This window comes from Phalacrocorax carbo, chromosome 9 (genome assembly GCF_963921805.1).
Source record: "Phalacrocorax carbo chromosome 9, bPhaCar2.1, whole genome shotgun sequence".
Lineage (NCBI taxonomy): Eukaryota > Metazoa > Chordata > Aves > Suliformes > Phalacrocoracidae > Phalacrocorax > Phalacrocorax carbo.
This window is the reverse complement of record NC_087521.1, coordinates 31,167,934-31,186,724: the sequence shown is the minus strand read 5'-3', so window position 1 is coordinate 31,186,724 and position 18,791 is coordinate 31,167,934. Positions and strand designations below refer to the sequence as shown.

The 18,791-nt window shown below is 44.5% G+C and overlaps 1 protein-coding gene across 2 annotated transcripts in view; it reads right to left on the bottom strand.

Annotated features, from left to right (window-relative positions):
• The window catches only part of KCNH5 (potassium voltage-gated channel subfamily H member 5), a 172,499-nt gene that overhangs the window by 12,020 nt on the left and 141,688 nt on the right, over positions 1 to 18,791 (bottom strand). The window lies entirely within an intron of this gene.

Genomic DNA, 18,791 nt, shown 5'->3' with positions numbered 1-18,791 from the left:
TTTTTTTTTTTTAGGTTCATCCCATTTTCTTGAATGTCAGACTGAGGCAGGACAGGATAGGGAAGCTGGTTCTCTGGATGACAATACTAAAGTGAAAAGCAGCATGTGATTAAATGCAAATGTGGACTTTGTAGGGATAGTGTTGCTAAGTAAAGTAAAAGAAAGCCCTGCAATACACAAACAAAACTCTGTGACAGTCAGGTGTAGGTTTTGAAGTATTTGTTTGAGTATCCATATTTCACTATCTATTTACTTTTTACAAAAAGGCTTCTCACGCCTGTCCATATTTGCAAAGAAATAGTTCCTTTCAAGTCTCACATCTTAAGAAGTTGGCAGAGGAGTGCCACGAGGGCTACAGCTCCTTCCCTGCATGAATCTGGGATGAGCTGGACTTCAAAGCTTCGTTAGAGAGCTTTCACATGCAGTAAATATATCCTTGTGTGCTGCTAATAGATGCAGCTGCTTATAATAATTTGGAAAGTTAACATGTTTATTAGAAGCCCAGTTTAAAAAAAAAAAAAAAAAGAAAAAAACAACAGAGAAACATGGAAGATACTTTCATCTTATTCTTCTGACCTAGATGCAGCGACACATACACTTATTTGGAAGCTGCCCTTCATTAGCGCCTACCTTCATGGAGCAACTCTTTCTCTTGGACAAACCACTAGGGACAGCAAACAAATGCAAGAGAAGTTGCCCTTGACTGAAAATTAGGTAATTACATTTAACTGAAGCGACGGTCTCTAAATGAAGATTTGGAAGGTGGGTTGTCTCGTTTTGGTTGTGCCTTTCTTTCCCTGGAGGACAGCGTGGGACCTCTGGCAGATGATGCAATGCTGAAAGCAACCAGCTGCAAGGATGTGCCCCCAAGATGTGTCTCAGAGAAGATGGCCGGTTCCTCTGCTGATCTCCCTGCCTGGCTGTGCTGCTCTGCCCTGTGCTGTGCTAGGCCAGAGTGTTTGTGTCCTTGAAAATGCCCGAGGTGGGGAAAACATCCTCCACCCAATGTTCCCCTGCTGCCTGGCCATGACCCTATTTCACAGCTTGCGCACCCTCCTCTCCCCGAGCCTGCTTGTGCCTGGCAGGTGGTGGCCGGAGGCAGACGGGGATGCTGCAAGGCCGGCAGATGGCTGCAGCCTGGCGGGGGCTCACAGCGCTCCCATGTCCAGTGCAGCACTGAATGCGTGGTCCGGAGAGGCGCGAGGTAACTTCAGTGACATCTTTCCTGCTAGATGTTTATAAAGCCCAGAGCGACAACAACAAAGACCACATCACCACTTTTTGATTCTTTTCCAAACACTTGCCTTTCACTGAAAACAACCTTCATCTCCTTTTTTTTCCCCAGTCTACTCCTGTGCTTTCATTTCTCCCTTTTCTCCTCTCAGTTCAAAACTTCTCCAGCCAGAGGTTATCTCCCTGCACAGCATATAATTACCTGTGACTGCTGCTGCTGCCTTCTGCGGAAGAAAAGCCAAGACTTCGCTAATTTGACACTGCCTGTACCTCACACTCCTGGAGCGGGCCCTTCTGAAAGCCAGGAAATTACTTTATTTTTCTCCGCCCGAGGCTTTGCCCCAGAACCGCTTGGCCAGACATCACTCGGATGAGCCAAGCCCACTGGCACAGGGGTCTGAGCCCAAGCACTGCTGTGCCTCAGCCAATGCTCTGGGAGAAGCTGAATGTGTCCCTGCTACAGGGACGGGTGGCCAAGGTGACGAATGCCATCAGATTTGCAGTGCAAATCTGCTCCAGCCAAGTGAGACCAAGGACCGGGTAACCACTCACAGCCATGGGCTCTCTCCCCACTTTAGGCACATGCGGTGGAGAAGACACTCTCCCAAAGCCCTGCTGTCACCTCCCCAGGAGGAGATTTTCCTTCAGTCTTTTGTAGGACACAAGCAGGAGCCTGGCAGAGCTCTTCAGTAAATTCTTTCCTCTTCCTCTGCTTGGGGCAGAAAGTGTTATGCACTGCAATGATTTAGGCAGCTCATTTGAAGAAGAAAGCCTGCTGCACTCTGAATTAGCACAGAAAATGCCCAGAGACTTGGAAATCCAGGGGTTAGCTGGGAGTCAAGAATTCAGGACTGATCTACCTTGATGGAGCCATATTTCCAAGGAAGCAAAGGTGGCCTGATGCCCAGCCCTGTGCCCACCCTCCCCTCAGCTTTCTCATGAAACCTGGATGTGTTCACAGGTGTTTCCTATTTCCTTTTTCACTCTGAAATGCATAACCAAGCAGACCCTCATATCCCAGCTGACACTGTGAGATTATGGCACTTTGGAGACCAAGGTCTTGGTCCTTGTTCACCCACTGAACTACTCTGTCACCACAAGGAAGCCGTATCACCCCTGCATCACCCCATGGAGACTGTCCCCTCGTCAGGACATCCACCCTCAACCAAGGGAGCACTATGCCTAGCACAGCAGGGCTCTAGTCTTAGTCAGGACTACTCAATATCATTAGAATATGTACAAGTAAAAAAAAAGGAAGATCCTCTTATACAGGCAAAGACCTGGGAAAAAAACTAGATGTGAATTCTAGCAGTAATAGTTGTTTTGCATTACCAAACTCTTCCATATTAGGAATGTTTTCATGTGGTTGGACTTAATCCACTTCCACAGTGGTTTAACCTAAGCCAGATCAGGATTAAATGTGTTTACATGGAGACTTAATTCTACTAATGTCTAATAACTAATAACTCTTACTGGCTATTACTGGCTATTTTTCTCTATAAATAAGAACAGAAAAACACCTCATGCAATCTGACATTCCTCAGCAAATTGGGAGAGGCTTATTTTGAAATCTTCAGTTGGATGAGCTATTTTGGTTGTCCCTGACCCTTTTCAGAGAGGTTACACATAGGCCTGTCCAAACGTATGTCCCAGGAATAGACACAAACCCCAAAGGAGTTAATCAGAAGAAACTGAATTAACTGTGTATATAGCACATCTCAAGAAGTAAAGACCCATACCCCTGTCTCATGGCAAGTGCTAAATTCATTAATGTGATGGAGATTCAGTGTAGGACTTCATTTCCTTTATGGATGGGATTGTGAAAGACTGCCCCGTGTGACACATGTCCTGTCGCAGGGACCAGGTTCCTGTTTTTCTTGGTTTTAATGTATTTATTTTGGGAAGGAGGGGAAATGGAAGTGACATTAATTATCGAGCTGGCAAAGGTTAAGGAGAAGTCAACTGGTGGCCAGCCCTGGGTACTGAAGAATTTGGGTTATCTGTGAGGCAGGCACAGAGGAGACAACAGCAACTTGAGATTCTCCATTTGATCTTAAGCCCAAACTCCTTTCCCTCCCCTCTGTACCGAGAGGTAACTCACCATGACTGCGAACTCAGCCTGTCACCACTTCCAAAGGGGACCTTACCAAAGGTACTGGCAACGGGTACGTTACTGCTGGCACAGATCCTGTGAGATGCCAGCTTGCATAATCGAACCCAAAGCCAAGTACAGATGAGGGCAGCTGCAGTGAGAGGCCGAGGAGCCAGCTCAAGGCTAAGACACACACAAGTTTCTCATCTACTGCTGAACTAATCAGAAAACCTGTGGCCCTTCCAGATGCTGTGAAATGCACCCCTTGTCTGCTGTCTTTTTTTGTACCAGTACTGCGAAAATCATCCCTCCATGACCTTGCTGCATTCACAAAGACCTCTTAATAAGTGACTCCAAATAAGGTATGTGAATGGATTAAAGAACTGGTAAAAGCCTTGAAGAATTACAGTAAGTTCATAAAAGTGGCAAATATTTGACCAGAGATAATCCTGTCCCATTCCTAGAACATCCCATGCTGTTGTCAACGGTGTTCAATACACGCCTGCCCCTCGCCACAGAAATTCACAAAAATGTATAATGGTATAGCAAAAGGGCACACAGTTGTCATGGTGAAGAATACAGCGGGTGCACACTGAGTGAGAGGGAAGGAAAGCCACACAAGGCCATCAACGTAAAGACTTTCGTAGTGACTAATAAACTCTGGGTGCCCAAGCTGAGACATCCTACAAACGTGGCTAGTGGGCAAGTGATGTTGGAGTCGTGCAGCAAGGGGAGACCCTGTCCTAGGAGAACCGGTATGATTCAGCTCACCAGGTGTTTATGCAGTGCCAAAAACTGCAACAGAAAGCAAACACAACACCAGCCCCCACAGCTGCATACAGCCATGCAGAGCAGAAGGCGGAGCCCTGCCAGGTGGCTGGATTGGGGCTGCAATCAGTAACCAACAGGTCACGCTCATTAATGCACAGGGCGATGTGGGTGTTGGTCACCTCTCAAAAATTGGTTCCAGAGGTAACTATCTTATCTGTATTAATGTCTTGTAGAAGCCTCATCTCCTTTGCATCTGATTACTCACAATCTAATGTATTTGTCCAGATCCCTGTATTTTTGTTCCCATTTAATACAGGAACATCCTAGCAGCCACCTTAATTCAGTAGTGGCCCTGAAGACAACTACTCACTGTTCCCTTCCCCAGCTGCACTGAAAATTAGATGAGTGAAATGATCCAGGTTAATAAATTTGAAGAACTAAATAGGTCTCTTTTTAACCTGGACCATGCAAGTGACCCATCTGACAGCACAGACCACCAGCTGTACTGGAAAACACTGCAGATGGAGCGAGCGGCATGAGTGGATGGAGCAAGTGGGAACTTTCCAAGCTGGCTGCAGTGACGGAGGCAGTGTGTTAGGGAAATGCCCCATCCCTTGGACCACACTGAAGAGCTGGTGGCTCCCAGCTTGCTTGTGGCTGGCTGAGACCTGCAGAACAACTCCTTCACCAGCTTCAAATCCCACCAGAGGGATTTGATCTGGTTCACATCTTATGGGAACGCCTAATTCCCATAAAAGGGGTCGGTGTCCTCACAAGGTGTGTTGATCTTCACACCCTTTTATACAGGTCCTTCTCTGGAAATCAGGACAGCTGTCTTCCATTGCCTCCTTGGCCTGAAATGATGCAAACTGAGTCCTTCACACAAGCTCAGCTGAAGCTGGCAAATGGATTTTAACATTTTTGACGATATAACCAATATCAGACAAATACTGAAATATACACCTCATCTTCTTTGGAAACAATGCTAAAACCCCCCAACAAATACAACTGAAAATAATCAGGAAAGCTTAATTCATGCCTAGGCTGCACAATATAAACCAAACTTTTGTAAAGATGTTTGTTAAAAAATACTATTCATTTTCAGATCTCAGAGTGCATTGTAGAAAAGTAATTGATATTTTCTCATGTTAATGAGGGAGGTGAATCTGTGTCAGATCCAGGATTTAGGCACAGGATACCCCAACCCTTGCAGTGCTCAGACGAGTGTGCTGTTTTCCTGCTTCTGGGAACAAACTACAAAATACACCCGATTTCCAGAGCACAGACGCTCAGAACAGGTTCACCTATGAGGCCTATGTCTGCATCTGAACTCACCCTCCAGGAGCCCTGCACAGTCGAGGGAGAGAAAAAAGCACTTGGAGGGTGTGAGTCATTCCACCTGCAGCTAGACGTTGAAAAAAGGTCAAACAAGCCGTACCCTGAAATGTCTCTTTGTCCCCTGTGTCTATACAGGGAGGTTTGTGCATGTTGCTTGGATGCAGACATCCTCCATGTGATGGTGGGTAAGAAGTATCCAAGCCCCTGCCACTAGCAGTGCAAATGTCACAGTTTGGTGCAGATTGTGTATAAAAGCCTTCCTGTACAGCTTTTTGCTGTGTATGTGTATGTGTGTGTGTACCATACCCTTCATCTGATGCTATTTTTATTCCCCCCAGCATGCTGGGGTATTGCCAGTTCCTGGCTGGGATGCATTCCCTACCCTGCCTCAGAGACCAGCCAGTCCTTCCAGATAAACACTTACTTTAAAAGCAGCAGAGGGAGGACGAGGGACAACTGCACAGAAGACCATGCCAGACTGGCGTGTCCAAGTGAGAGCTTGTGAAAAACCCCATATTTTGCCTGCACAGAGCAATCAGTTGAACCACTAACAGGGAAGGCAAAGCCCCCCTGTTCTAACCATGCTCCCCAGGAAAATCTTCCAGCGGTTGGTGGGGAACTGAGCTGGTTTCCCCACAGCTCCTAGGAAATTGGAGCCCACCTGAGATGGCTGTGGCTGCTCCCATACAACCACCCTTTTGCATTGCAAATCTCATCCCGCTCCCAGATGTTGCAGGCCAGACCCTGCTGAGATCTCTCCCACTGCTGGCTCTGCGCTGCTAAGGACGGTCATTGCCAGCAAACCCTTCCCAGGCCATTGCTTTGATGTGCTCAGGTGAGTCCAGGATGCTTCATCCCTCTGTGCTTGAGGACTAGTCCTCTCTAGGAGCCTTCAGTTGTCAAATCAGGGCATGTCTGGGACGCTCTTTTATGATATTCTGAAAACTAGGCCAGTCAGTCAAGCCCAATTTCTCAGGTATAACCATTGGTAAACAGGCTTGCTCCAAACCCTGTGTTCTTTAAATCTAGACAGGTCACAGAGAACATGATTCACTATTAATACTTGATGTTAAAATGTTTTTAAATCTTATTTTTTCAGATATTAAATATTTTTTTAAAAATAACTTTTAAGTTGTTAACAAATCTTCCTTTTTATTTACATTAAAATGTGCTTAAATTTAAAAAGTTAAACTACTGAAAGAATGGACAGAAACGGATGAATAGGAAATTACCTCTCACAAGCCCTTCTGTTTGCAATTAGGCAGAAACTGGAGCCCTGGGGCGTGGGCTAGCAGAGCTGCGAAATGCGTTTCAGTCTGATAGAAGAGCCACAGGTCATGTCTATTTGTCCTTCATCTGAAAGTCCAGCCTGTGAGCCTCACAGCGAGCCAGAGAAATCTGAAGAGTCGGTGTTAATGCAAACCTTCCTTTGGGACGGATGCAGGAAGCTGCTGCCATGCACTGTGGATGGACTCACTGCGTCTGGACGAGTTCCCTGCCTTGAAAACCTATTTATTGCAGGTTTACTGCCCTTCCAAAAGAGAGAGGGTGACGGCAGCATTGCCCACAAGATGCAATTCCAGCTCTTAACCCCAAGGGAGAGTTTGGAGTAATATCTCCTCCTAGGTCAGGGCATGGCAAGGAGGTAGGAGCAGACAGCTAGGATGGGAAGACCAAGCCAGCAAGACCAGCAAAACCAGCAAATGGCTAGTAAAGAGCAGTGGCTCCAACCCAGCTTCCATTAACAGCTTTTTGGTATAGCTCATGCATGACAGCAGCCTCTGACCGCGGTGTCCTGCACTGGCAGGAGTCTCTGCAACTGAGAAGCATGGTCAGAAACCCTCTACTGAATACAACAGTGACAACAAACCTGGCAGAAATGGAAGGGAGCTGGATCCACGAAAAGTGAGAGCCAACAGAGACTGAAGCCAGAACGCTTCTTTCCAAATGCAAACTGAATTTTGGCTGCTTCAGCTAATTTACTCCTGTAAACCTCCATGTCCTCTTAGCTCACTTCATTAATCTGTGCTCTGAGGATGCAGAATAGATAGTCTGAAATGATAACTTTATTGTTCTTCTGCTCTGTACACTCCTCGGATAGCTTTGCTTTGATGTGAAATTCAGCCTCAAAAACAAATTGCTCTAACAACTGTTTTAATTGCTCTCCAGTAAATTCTCCTTAATCCTCCTGTCCCAGGAACTGTTTTGTGTTAAACCATTGCTCCATCTGTGTGTGGGAAAAGAATCGCTGTCCTTGGCTATGCAGTGAAAATGACTGACTGCTGAGCAATTACTTAATCTCTGGGATAGGAATGTTTGACTAAACAGTCTTTCATGCTAGATTTTGGAGGAAAAGAAGATTTTTGTAGGTTAGTCTGCTGGCTGCTTGAAAGAAAAAGTAAATAATAGCCTTTCTGCAAATTGCCATTGATCCTGACTTCACAGACACAGTAGCATGCAAAAGCAAAAGCTTGCTACGTAGCACATTTTAATTTTGCTTTGAGGCAACTGTATTCATGTAGTTTCCTCCTAAATGATTATAGAATTGACTTGTAAGAGATGTGTGAAGATTTCCAAACCACGGAACAAAGTCATGCCACTTCAAGGAAAGCAGAATTATTTCCATGATGTTGAAAAAGCCTTTTTAAGGGAAATCAAATGGCATTTTATGTGCAAGAAAGGGGTTAATCCTTTCATCATCACTTAATAGAGATCTGTGTTCTCCAAGTTGCTCATTCAAAGAAAAAGCAGAGCATGTAGGGAGGTTGAGACCCTTCAGAAGAACCCAACAACAGCCAATAGCCGATTTCCCAGAGCCCAGAACTTCCATCACCTCGTTACTACTTGCTCTGTGTTTTAGAAATTGGTAACTGTAGGTCAACTTTTAATATGGATTCATTTTGTGTTTGCAACCAATTCGCATGGCACCCGACTACTCTTGCACAGAGACATCTGTGCCTGCTGACAGTCAATTAGGCTGATCCACATTTGCGAACAAGCACGCATATTAAGAAGAGAGTGGATGAGAGTTTGCCCCATCTACTTCATACTTGGTACGGATCTGAAGTCGTACTCATTTACTTTAAAACGTATCTGGACTGAAGAAGAGGAGAAGCAGGCAGAGATCCAAGCCACATTTGTCACATCCCCAGAGCATCACAGCCCAACACACAGAGCACCAGGCTGGGATTCAGGAGGGTGGATTTTTCTGCTGGCCTGACTTTTGGCCAAGTGGAGGTCTTGAGCAAATCACACTGTGTCTTCATGTCTCCATTTCTCCCAGTGTACGAGAGGATAACACTGCCCTCACTTTGTAATTAATTGGAAAACCCTCTATCATTGTTGACCACTTACAATCAAGAGACTAGGATCCACGGCTGACAGCAGAGAGAGGCCACTGTTTTGCCCTATTGCCAAAACGGAGACAGTTCGTTAAAAAAACACCCATAAAAAATACACATAGGTGTTCTCAGGATCTAAAATCAAGATTAAGGGCCTAAGGCTGCACTGAGACATCTAAGGCAGTGCACAACAGATGTACACTGCTACATGAAGTCCTTTCCTGATGCCCTGATACAACAGGCAAACCTTGATTAAGGGTAGCATTGACACCTACTTTGCAAGGCGGGATCAGTCAAATCACTCAGCTTGAATAATGGACACTGATTCTTTAAAATGGTGTGATTACATGTTTAACTACGCATGTGCTGAGCCAAGAAGTCAGATTGCCAAAAGGAATGCCAAAGCCTTTTACTCTGTTTGCACAATTGCATACATTTACACCAGCCACAAGAGCATTTTCTGAGAGCAGATCGGCTTCCTGAATCAGGGGCATTTCTGTTCTTCCAGCTGCCCTGACCTAAGCACCTCCTGCCCATACGTTTGGCTCTTACAGACATCTCCTTCTCTTTGTACCCCAGGGGAAAACAACGCATGGATTTTTCTGCTGCTGCAGGCTTAGCTGTTATATCTGATGCCTGCTGGGCTCCCTATTTCTGCTTGGAAAGGGATGCTGAAGAAGGGCACTGTGCATCTTTGGAAGTGGGGAGCTTTGCTGTGGTTTTTAAACAAGACTTTGGAACTGAAACTGATCACTTCTGCTGCTGCTTTGCCCTTGCTGTTTTCCATTTTCTTTGCATTAACCAAACAGCAGATGCCTTAGCATGTTGCAGAACAGCCAGGTTCAGACCTATTTCTCCAATACTATCAAAGACAGCAAAACGCACCTTCCAAATACAAAATTATTTAAAACTATAAACCAGAAAGGCTACTTAATTTATGAATTGATGGTATTTTTCAACCAGTGTCTATTGCTGGTTGGCCTAGCTTAGGGCCAGTCCGTTGCAGAGGAGTATTGATCCGTGTGGTCTCAGAAGAGACTGAACTGTGACCATGATCCAAAGAGACACAGTCTCTCCTGTGGGGCTCCTGTAACAACTGGGGGCAATAAGACCCAGCTTTAGCCTCCTAATTCTTTTTCAGGACCCTAAATTCTACACTGAACTCTGTACAAAGACTAAATAGACCTGTGAGATTAAATACTTTGTTGAATAAGGGCCTAATTTGTTTTCTGTAATCAAAAGAGAGATGGTTAAACATGGGGAAACTGAACAGAAAGCAATTTTGAGATAACTGTTGCAGTGTAACTATTACTGAGTAGTTTCTCATGGGTACCCTTGTTCCCTCTCACTGGTTAGGTTTATCCACTTTGGGATTTAAACTCACGCCTGCCTGTACACCATAACAACTCTCCCACGTAAACAAGGCTAGCCTGGGCTGGTCATTTGGTGTGTGAGCAAACTAAATGGTTCCTCCTGCTCTCTGCCTCCTTCTACCAATCTCTCCTTCTTGCAGATGTGCCCTTGATGGAGAGTATCACGTACTCACCTCTCCTTCCTCTTTCCTTTCCCCTTCCCACTATCTTCCTTACTGAAGCAGTTATTAGAGGGAGCAATGCCAGGGGAGATATTTCTCCTACTTCTTTGCCTGGCACTAAGGGAGAGAAGAGTAGATTTCTAACACTCTTTCTAGACTTTCGTCCTTACCACCTTGCAGACGCTTCTTGCTCTGTACAGCATAGAGCTCCTGCAAGAAGGGAAGCTGAGGTACTTACAGAGACCATGGTGGATTCCCAGGCCCTGGGAAAGAGAAGCCCTGCAGAAGGCTAAAAAACAATCCTCAAAGACCCAAGTTCTTTCACTGGATGGGGAGGAGAATCCCCGCAAAGACAGCCTCTACCCACCACAAAAAAAAACATCCCATGAGTTTTAGAACCCCACATTGATGTAAACAGCTGTTGACACGTACCACCAAGTGGTGCACTAAGACCATGTTACCACCACCAATCCTGCCAGCACATCACCATTAGGTACCCTAGGGCTCAAGTGTTGAAGGCAGCTTCCCATTGCCTCCTAGCCCAGCTGTGGGGCGGTGTGCTCACTGCAAGACATGCCCCTTCAACAGGACAGTTTCCAAGTAGATCAGGCAGGTTTGGTCCTTGCAAACTTATATTGGCTGTTGGATCAATATCGGCTATTGGCACCGGCCTAATGAAATGTCAGTAAGCAGCAGTGTCAATTGATTCAGGCTTTGCTGTGGTGCAGATGAGTTACGGTCTGCGCATTATATTACAGATGATTAAAAAAAGAAAATCCTCAAAGAAAGCAGCCTTCTCTTTGCCCAGTGCAGTATCTCCTAAGAGTGATACGCTTCTGCGCATAAATAGGGAAAAATAGTTCAAAGCCTCCAGATGACAGCAGGGTGGTTTGAGCTTGGGGCAGACAGCAGAAATGGTGCTCTCTGGATGGTAAAAAGTGCCAAAAGACTTTTCAAGCTGCTCTTCAGCCCGATTTAACTTGGAGCAGAAAATCAATCATCAATAATAATATGCAGTACTAATCTACCACTCTTCTTCCCCTCTACTGGAGAAAGTAGGATTCATGTTACTGTTTCTTTTGCCAGATGCCAAAACCAGGGCACAGAGAGGTCATATATCACTTGCCCAGGGTGATTGAACTGCTTAGTGAGTGAGCTTGGGGGACAGAACCAAGGTTTCTAGCCCAGAGCCGCCATAGTAGGAAAAGCCATAGTGCAAAAAGATTAAAAGTATAAAGATATTTACTAGAGTAAAATAAAATTATTAATATAATAACACACCTTTTTTTCACTACTGCCCAGTCTGGGAAATATAGTTCTGGATTTGAAAGAGTTGGAAGGGCTCAACTGTAATTGCAGTTAATCGCTGAAATTAAATCCAGTCCAGGACAACTTTACTGCTTCTCAGGTTTGTGTTGGAAGAAGGGTGGGGAGGTGGGCAGCACTCTCTCTGTTTATTTAACAAAAATTTTCAGAAGGTCTTGCTTTTAGCCAATGAAAAATGTTAAAAATTTCACATCTGGCTTCTGGCCAGCCTTACTTGTGATAAACCCAGTATTCCTGCATATCCTGAGCACAAAGCCACACAGAACATGGGCCCAGAGGATTTGCAGAATTCATGTTTTGTTCTCTGTGTTTTGGCCTCTTATGGGTTTCTGCCTGAACACCAAATGGTCTCAATAAATGCCTAAGAGAGACTCTCCATTTACAAAGTAATACATCAGCAAAAGAATTGTAAATTGCTCCAAAAATGAACTATTCTCTCCTCTCTACTTTAAGTGGAAATTTAAATTAATTGGAATCATTATGAGGTTTTTTTTTCCTTAAATATTACTGTACCAGACTATAAAGAGCCTGAAATTTAATCTGAAGTCTTCAGACCTGAAAAACTGTTTTGCAACTGAAAGCTTGTTGATTTTTTTTCCAGCTATACGAACTGGTCTAACAAAAGATAACACCTTGCTATCAGCCTTGTTTCTGACATTGAGGACATTATACCTGGATTCCAGAAACTTTGGTTTTATATGGAATGTACTACCAGCTACTCTGTTCACTTCATCATCTTCAAGGTTTTGTTAATTTATTGAAAAGCTTTTATAACAGGAGCTTCAATTAAAACAATGCACTTCCAGTGCCATGCAATGTAGAACACCATCAGTTTTGTTTGGAAGTGATGAGTCAGAAATGAAGAAGTAATTTTAAAGGGCAGAACATACGACCAACAGACCCAAATGAAAGGGACGATGGGCAGCCTCTGTACGTCCAAGAGCCAAGGCATCAAACCTTGTTGTATCTTTCCATATTAAAAAACAGAGGTGAAACATGCTGCTCTGTCACTGTCAGACACTCCTCTCCTGAACCAGGTCTAATAGTGGAAACTAGTTTGGTGGCAAGAGCCACTGACTCCAGATTCAAAAACATGTTAGTATTCCTGAGTGGAGCAGATTTAGGTTGATGGCTGGGCAGTCATTTGCTTGTTTCCTATTTGCTTGTAGATCCCATGTCAAGGACCTGATCTCTTAAATGTTCGTGGGGCTGAAAGTGAGGGCACGTCTATGCCACATCACAGAGAAGGGCACAAGGAGCCCGCTTGTAGCATAGTAGTGCTCCCCCGCAGAAAGGTAGGATTAATTAGGCTCAGTTCAGAACTTCTCTAATCTAGCTCTGCTGCTTTCAAGCCCAAAGCTCACACTGCACCATGGTTCTGCTCTCAGCCAGCCAGCCAGCCATGCCAAAATTACCTCAGAGTTACTTATTTTCCTTCTTGATCCATAAATACGGCCTATTGCCATACCAAAGAAGACTGAACCTGCCTGGACCAAATTCAGGGAAGTGCTGCCAGCGCTCACTCCCTTTCTACAGATCTTTTGGATGAAACCCAAGGTCAGATGACTGCTGGATGTATCCCTGTGCCTACCTTCCCCATGGGATGCCCTGCAAATGAAGTCACCGGGGTGCTGCAAGGGAGAATGAGCAGGGGCAATTCAGCAACTCACATCTCTGCTTCTCAGCTCAGAGACACCAGCACAAAACCCACTAGCAGGGTGACCTGGCAATTCTTTTAAATTTAAATCAAGACTTGCAAAAGACGAACACCTCTGGCAGATCATTCACTGACTGAAAGACAGGGTCAGCCCACTGCATAAGAGATGCGAAAAAACTCAGTTAAACCATTGGGAAATTCCAATTTAACAGGAAAAAAGACCAAAAGGTTATTTAAACTTTTAATATCTACTTCATTTAACTACAGAAAGCTCTGTGAAATAACCTTAACAAGTATCCCTGGGATTCTTCAAGTGAAACATCTCACCCAGCAAGAGCTAAAATTTTCCCAGTTGAGAGCTCTCAGTTGGCAGTGTGTGAGTAAGGAGTGCTGGCTGTTGAAACGTACTGTAATTGCCTTTAATATGAGCACAGCCAGTGCTTCAGTGGGGAGGAACCCCTTGAGGAGCAAAAAAGACCCAATACATAAGCACGCAAACATTGAAGAGTATCCAGTAAAGAAGAGATATACTATGAAGAGGATGTGCTGCTTTCACCTAAGCACCTCCCGTTAGCCAGAAGTGGTTGGCGTAGAGCTGCTACTGAGGGTGCGTTAGCTCAAGAGACTGAAGGAATTACAGTTTTTCAGAGGCATCTGTAATTGTCAACAAAGCAGCAGCCTTCTATTTATGGAATAATCAAACGAAAATTTTTGGAGAGCAGAGACTCCATTTCAATGATGTTGCTAATGGTTCCTGGTACCTGAATCTGCACCAGTGAAGAGCTCTTAGTTTCTGGGGCAGAAAGTCAAGGAAAATCACCCACAGCCAGAAAAGCCAGGAGGAGAGCTATCCACCAGCTAGTTAGCTTCCTACGACAGCACGGAAATACTGCATTAGCCCTGTGAAACTTCGCCACAAAGAGAAGAGTGCCGTTCCCTGAAGGTTACTTGTGCAGAAATGAAGTTGCTAATGATAGTCGTATCAGAGCCTCTTGAGGGCGAAACCAGCAGGTTGCCTACGTGACAAACACCCAGGGAGGATGAAGTGCTTTGCCTGTCCCCTGAGGAACCATTAGAAGTTTCTTCTAACCTCAGAAGATGTGACTGAGGAACTTGGCAAGTGGTGACTCTGCAGAGCTTTGTATTTATTTCTGAAGAGTATCAGCAAGAGGAAGAGACAGCACAAAAGAGTTAACTAGTAGGGTTGTGGGGATGGGATAAACAGATGGTGTGGTGAAGAGCCATTTCCTTCCCATTTACATGCTGACTGCATTAAATCAATCCCTGGGCTTTCATGGCATAAGCTAAGGCTCTGCTGGGGAGGATTTTAATGATCTGGCTATATCCTAGTTGTGGGTATCATTCTATTGTGTCCCAGCATTTAGTTTATTCTCGGGGAAAAGGTCCTTCAATTTTTTTCTGTGATTCTTGGTGATCCTCCCTAATACCTGTATCACAGCCATCACCTCTTTTCTAGATGTGGATCTCTTTAAAGCTCATCAGCACTGTTTTATGTTCCTGTCCATGTATTTAGGCAGTGACACAGGATGCTCCTTAGGGGCTGAGCCTGCTGTTTTTGCAGCCTTAGCTTATCTCATTGCTCCAGACCCAAACAAATTAGTTTGTAATCCTCAGTATTGTATACTTTGGCAAATCTGGCTTTAAAAGTTATCAGAAATGACCTCCTCATGTAAAATTGGAGTCAGTCCAGTTGATTTGTCCCCTCTTCTTGTCTGGGGCTACTAAGAAAACCCTGTACTTGCACAAATAACAGGTCTTCGCAATCAATAACATTGATGATTCTGTATTTCCCCATTTGTGACTACGCTGCACACTGTTTACACACTGTTTGTATTCTTTCTACCACTCCCTGTGCACACACAATTAACGAAACACCAGCTGGTACAGGATAAACACTGCTGCAAGGACGCAGAGAGCCACCAGACAGAAGTAATACAGATCTCTACCTCTGGCTCTGTTACTTTTCATCTCAGATGCTGCATTTGCTTCCCAGAGGTCCTTTTGACATCTGAGACTTTGGCTAAAGCATCCTCTCTGTTTTTCTCTGGTTTGATTTTGTTTCTGGTGTCTGAAAAAATCCAGCTAACCATAAGCCTCCCACACAAGACAGCAGTTCTTCTGTCACCTTCTCCCCAGAAGGCCTTGTCCAGGCACTTTTAGGAGGCTGACTCTTCTCAGCGGGGTCCAGCACCCACCTTAGATGCTAGAGGATGCTTACAGACGTGCAACTGTCCCAGATATTCCACACGTGGGGCAGGGCTGCTCCACAGAGCAAAAACATCTGCCCACACAAAGGCTAGGAAGGTTAAAAAAGGCTGTTGAGGATTTTGCAAGGTCAATCTCTGTCCCAGCAAAGTCCTTATCTACTCTATTAGCAGCTATCTGACATGCTGGACTGAGTTTGAGCACAACTGGTCTGGGAGGAAGCTCTGGGATATGGCTCTGATGGACCACAGGGGAAATAGTGCCTTGGTTGAAACTTTCTGACAAATGCTTTAAGTTGTGGCTGATAGTTTATGTGAATCAGTCAGGCACCTGTTTGGAATATTAATGCATGGCTGCACTGAGCTTGTAAATCATTATTCACGTACTCTTGTGGAACATCTTGAGGTTATGGGCTAAGTCCTTTAATAAATGGAAACAGGGACAATTAATAACACATGAAAAACATGCATGATTCAGTCAATCCATTTACATTTCTACTGTAGCCTTCTTTGGAACGAGGACTAATACAGCCTGGGAGAAGGATGGGGATCATTCATAATTGAGCTGCTCTGAACTACCAACAACAGTTCCATTTTAAAATGGATTTGCCTTAGACACATGATGGAGATGGAAATTCATTCCAATGGCAGGCAGTCAAGGAAGGCTGAATCGGTGAAAATAGTGAGGCTAGACACAAAAATTAAGGGCTGAGATGCCAGGATGCCCTGATAAAGTCAGGGACGCAGAGAAGTAAAACTGGATGTCTGTCCACTGAGGGGAAAGTGATGGGCACGAATGGAAAAGCAAAACTAATCTTAATAAAAGTGCTGCATTTCAGCTCACCAGTAGAAATATCCTGCTTAGAAATGGCTGCGTTTTGCTGCTGTCATCTGCTGGTTGCTTAGGCCCCCGTTTTCACATTTTTAAGGGAGTGCGAAGTGTTTTAAGCTCTCAGAAAAAGCCAAAGCCTGTTCCTGTGGTAACAGGAGTGCTGTCCGTAATAAAAAACAGAGGACAATGGACTGTTTCCAAAAGGCATATTTACTTACAGTGCACGGAGAGGTAAGAGAGGTAAGTCCCCCTGCTCCGGAGGTGCAGTGACTGATGGAAATTCTTAGATGGGAAGCCCTATATAAAATCTTTTTGTCAGCTAAGACAGCTTTTGGAGTTCTAATAAAATAATCTAAAATTCACCTGAAGTCCAGGAGGAGGTCCCAAAGTTCAAAAGATCACTGAAAGTTTAATTAATGGAGTTAAGAGAACCAGAGACTTTTATAACTGCTTACACTATGTTCCTTTTTTTTTAGCAGTAACTTATGTCTGAAAACTATACTATATTTTTGTTATCTTTAGGAAGGGAAACAAATTAAGACTAAGGGCTGTGAAAACTGAGAAGTGAAAATATGAAGAAAAACATGGATTAATAATATATATACCTTCCTAAACACATGGAAGATTTTTGCCTTTCAGCAAGTTGCTCAAAAGTGCAATAATAGGGGACTCAGCTTATTTCAGGTGCTTCCCAGAATCCCCCAGTCCCTCCCGACAGCTATGCCCACCTCTGGCATATATGTAAATCAGCTACCCTCAAAATTGCTCCTCCAGACTTCCTTTGCATGGGACCTAAACTGAGGCAGCTTGCTAATCACACCAACTGGCTGACAATTAAAAAAGGCACAGTCAATCAGCCATCATTAAGTTGGAAGTGACAGGCTGGGTTTTATTTTTAACTAAAACTAGTGGGATTCATGCAAACTTCCCCACAAAGTTTCTCTTGCACTTTGTGTACAGTTTAATACTTTCCTACACGCACCGTTTCTTCGCTGTAGAAGGCAGGCCAAAAATAGCATTCAAAGTAAGGTAAATCTAGGCTTTGCATGGCTGCAGTGATTACCACATGCTGAACCAGCATGTTTGGATATTACTGCATCTGTGATGTGTGTGCTGCAGAGCAATAGATGGACGGATTTATACTTGCACAGAAAAGAAAGACCCCATGCAGGGAGTTTTATTTAGCATTTTACATGCTTATAGTATGTAACTGGTGAGAAGCCTTTCTGTGCAAAAGCCTGTTCAGAGGGAAAGGCAAGTATAAAATCAGTGCTCTCTCCAGTGCACAACAGTTGTGAAGTTGTCACCAATCATTTTTAGATCAAACAAAACGGATTCCATTTTGGACAGAGCCAGAAAGCTCCCACTTGGGTGAATGCTAAAGCCCTGTCTGCTCCTTGTGAAGCCTATGGGAACCAATTTATATGATCTCAACGAACAGGCAGAAGTTCTCTTGCCCCAGCCATGGTTTTGGGTGCGTTGCAACTGGCATTCCCAGTACTGCAGAAGTAAGATTTGGGGAGTGAGAAGTCTGGTACAGAAACTCATTTTTATACCTGCAAGTCATGCTGTGCAGTGTTAATAAACGTCTGGTGTTCTGCTCCAGGAGGCAACAATGGAAGCAACCAGAGCGCTCGCAATTAATCATCTCAGTTATGAAACATCTCCCCCTTTTTTCACAGCTGGAAAAGTTGTAGATCTACATGGTAATTAGGCTCAGCAGCCGATGCAAGAAGAAACCCATTTCTCTGGGCTAACTGTTTGGAGGGGTGTGAGATAACACAACAGACCTCTTTTCCCACTTTCTGCGAAAATCCTACCTGCTAGGATGCCGGTGGCCTCAGCGCTAGGCACAGTTGTATGTAACGGAGGTGGCCCACAAGCAGGGAACCACCTGCAGCAGTGGCAGCTGCTGGGCGCACTGAGAGCATCACAAAATAAATTGGCTACTCTCAGCAATAACACAAATGCATTTGTAACACTCCCAGGGCTTATTGGGCACCAGAGGAGTCATAGAAAGATATGGGGAGATCAGTTCTGTTAGGACCCCTGCCCCAAAGAAAGCCTGCTGCAGAGCTAAGCCTGGCAGTGTAACAGCCCACAAGGGAAGCTCAGGGGCAAGGCAGTGATCTGCTTGGGTCTGCTGCTGGCGCCCGTGTTCATCACACCATCAAAACACAGGGGGGGCTGATGATAAAAACCTTCTTGACTGGCAATCAAAAATGAAATGGCAATGTTGCTTCACATTACACAATATGCATTCCCTCCCCTTCCCTAGCAGTTGCAAGAGATTAAAAGCTTCAATTTTAATCAATGAGGGGAGGTGAAGACAATATTTATTTTTTAATATTTACAAGATTAAAAATAGTAAACCTTTGATTTATTTCTTTATCCTCATTCAAGTCCTGTGCAAGCAACACTGCCCTGAATCGATATTAGCAG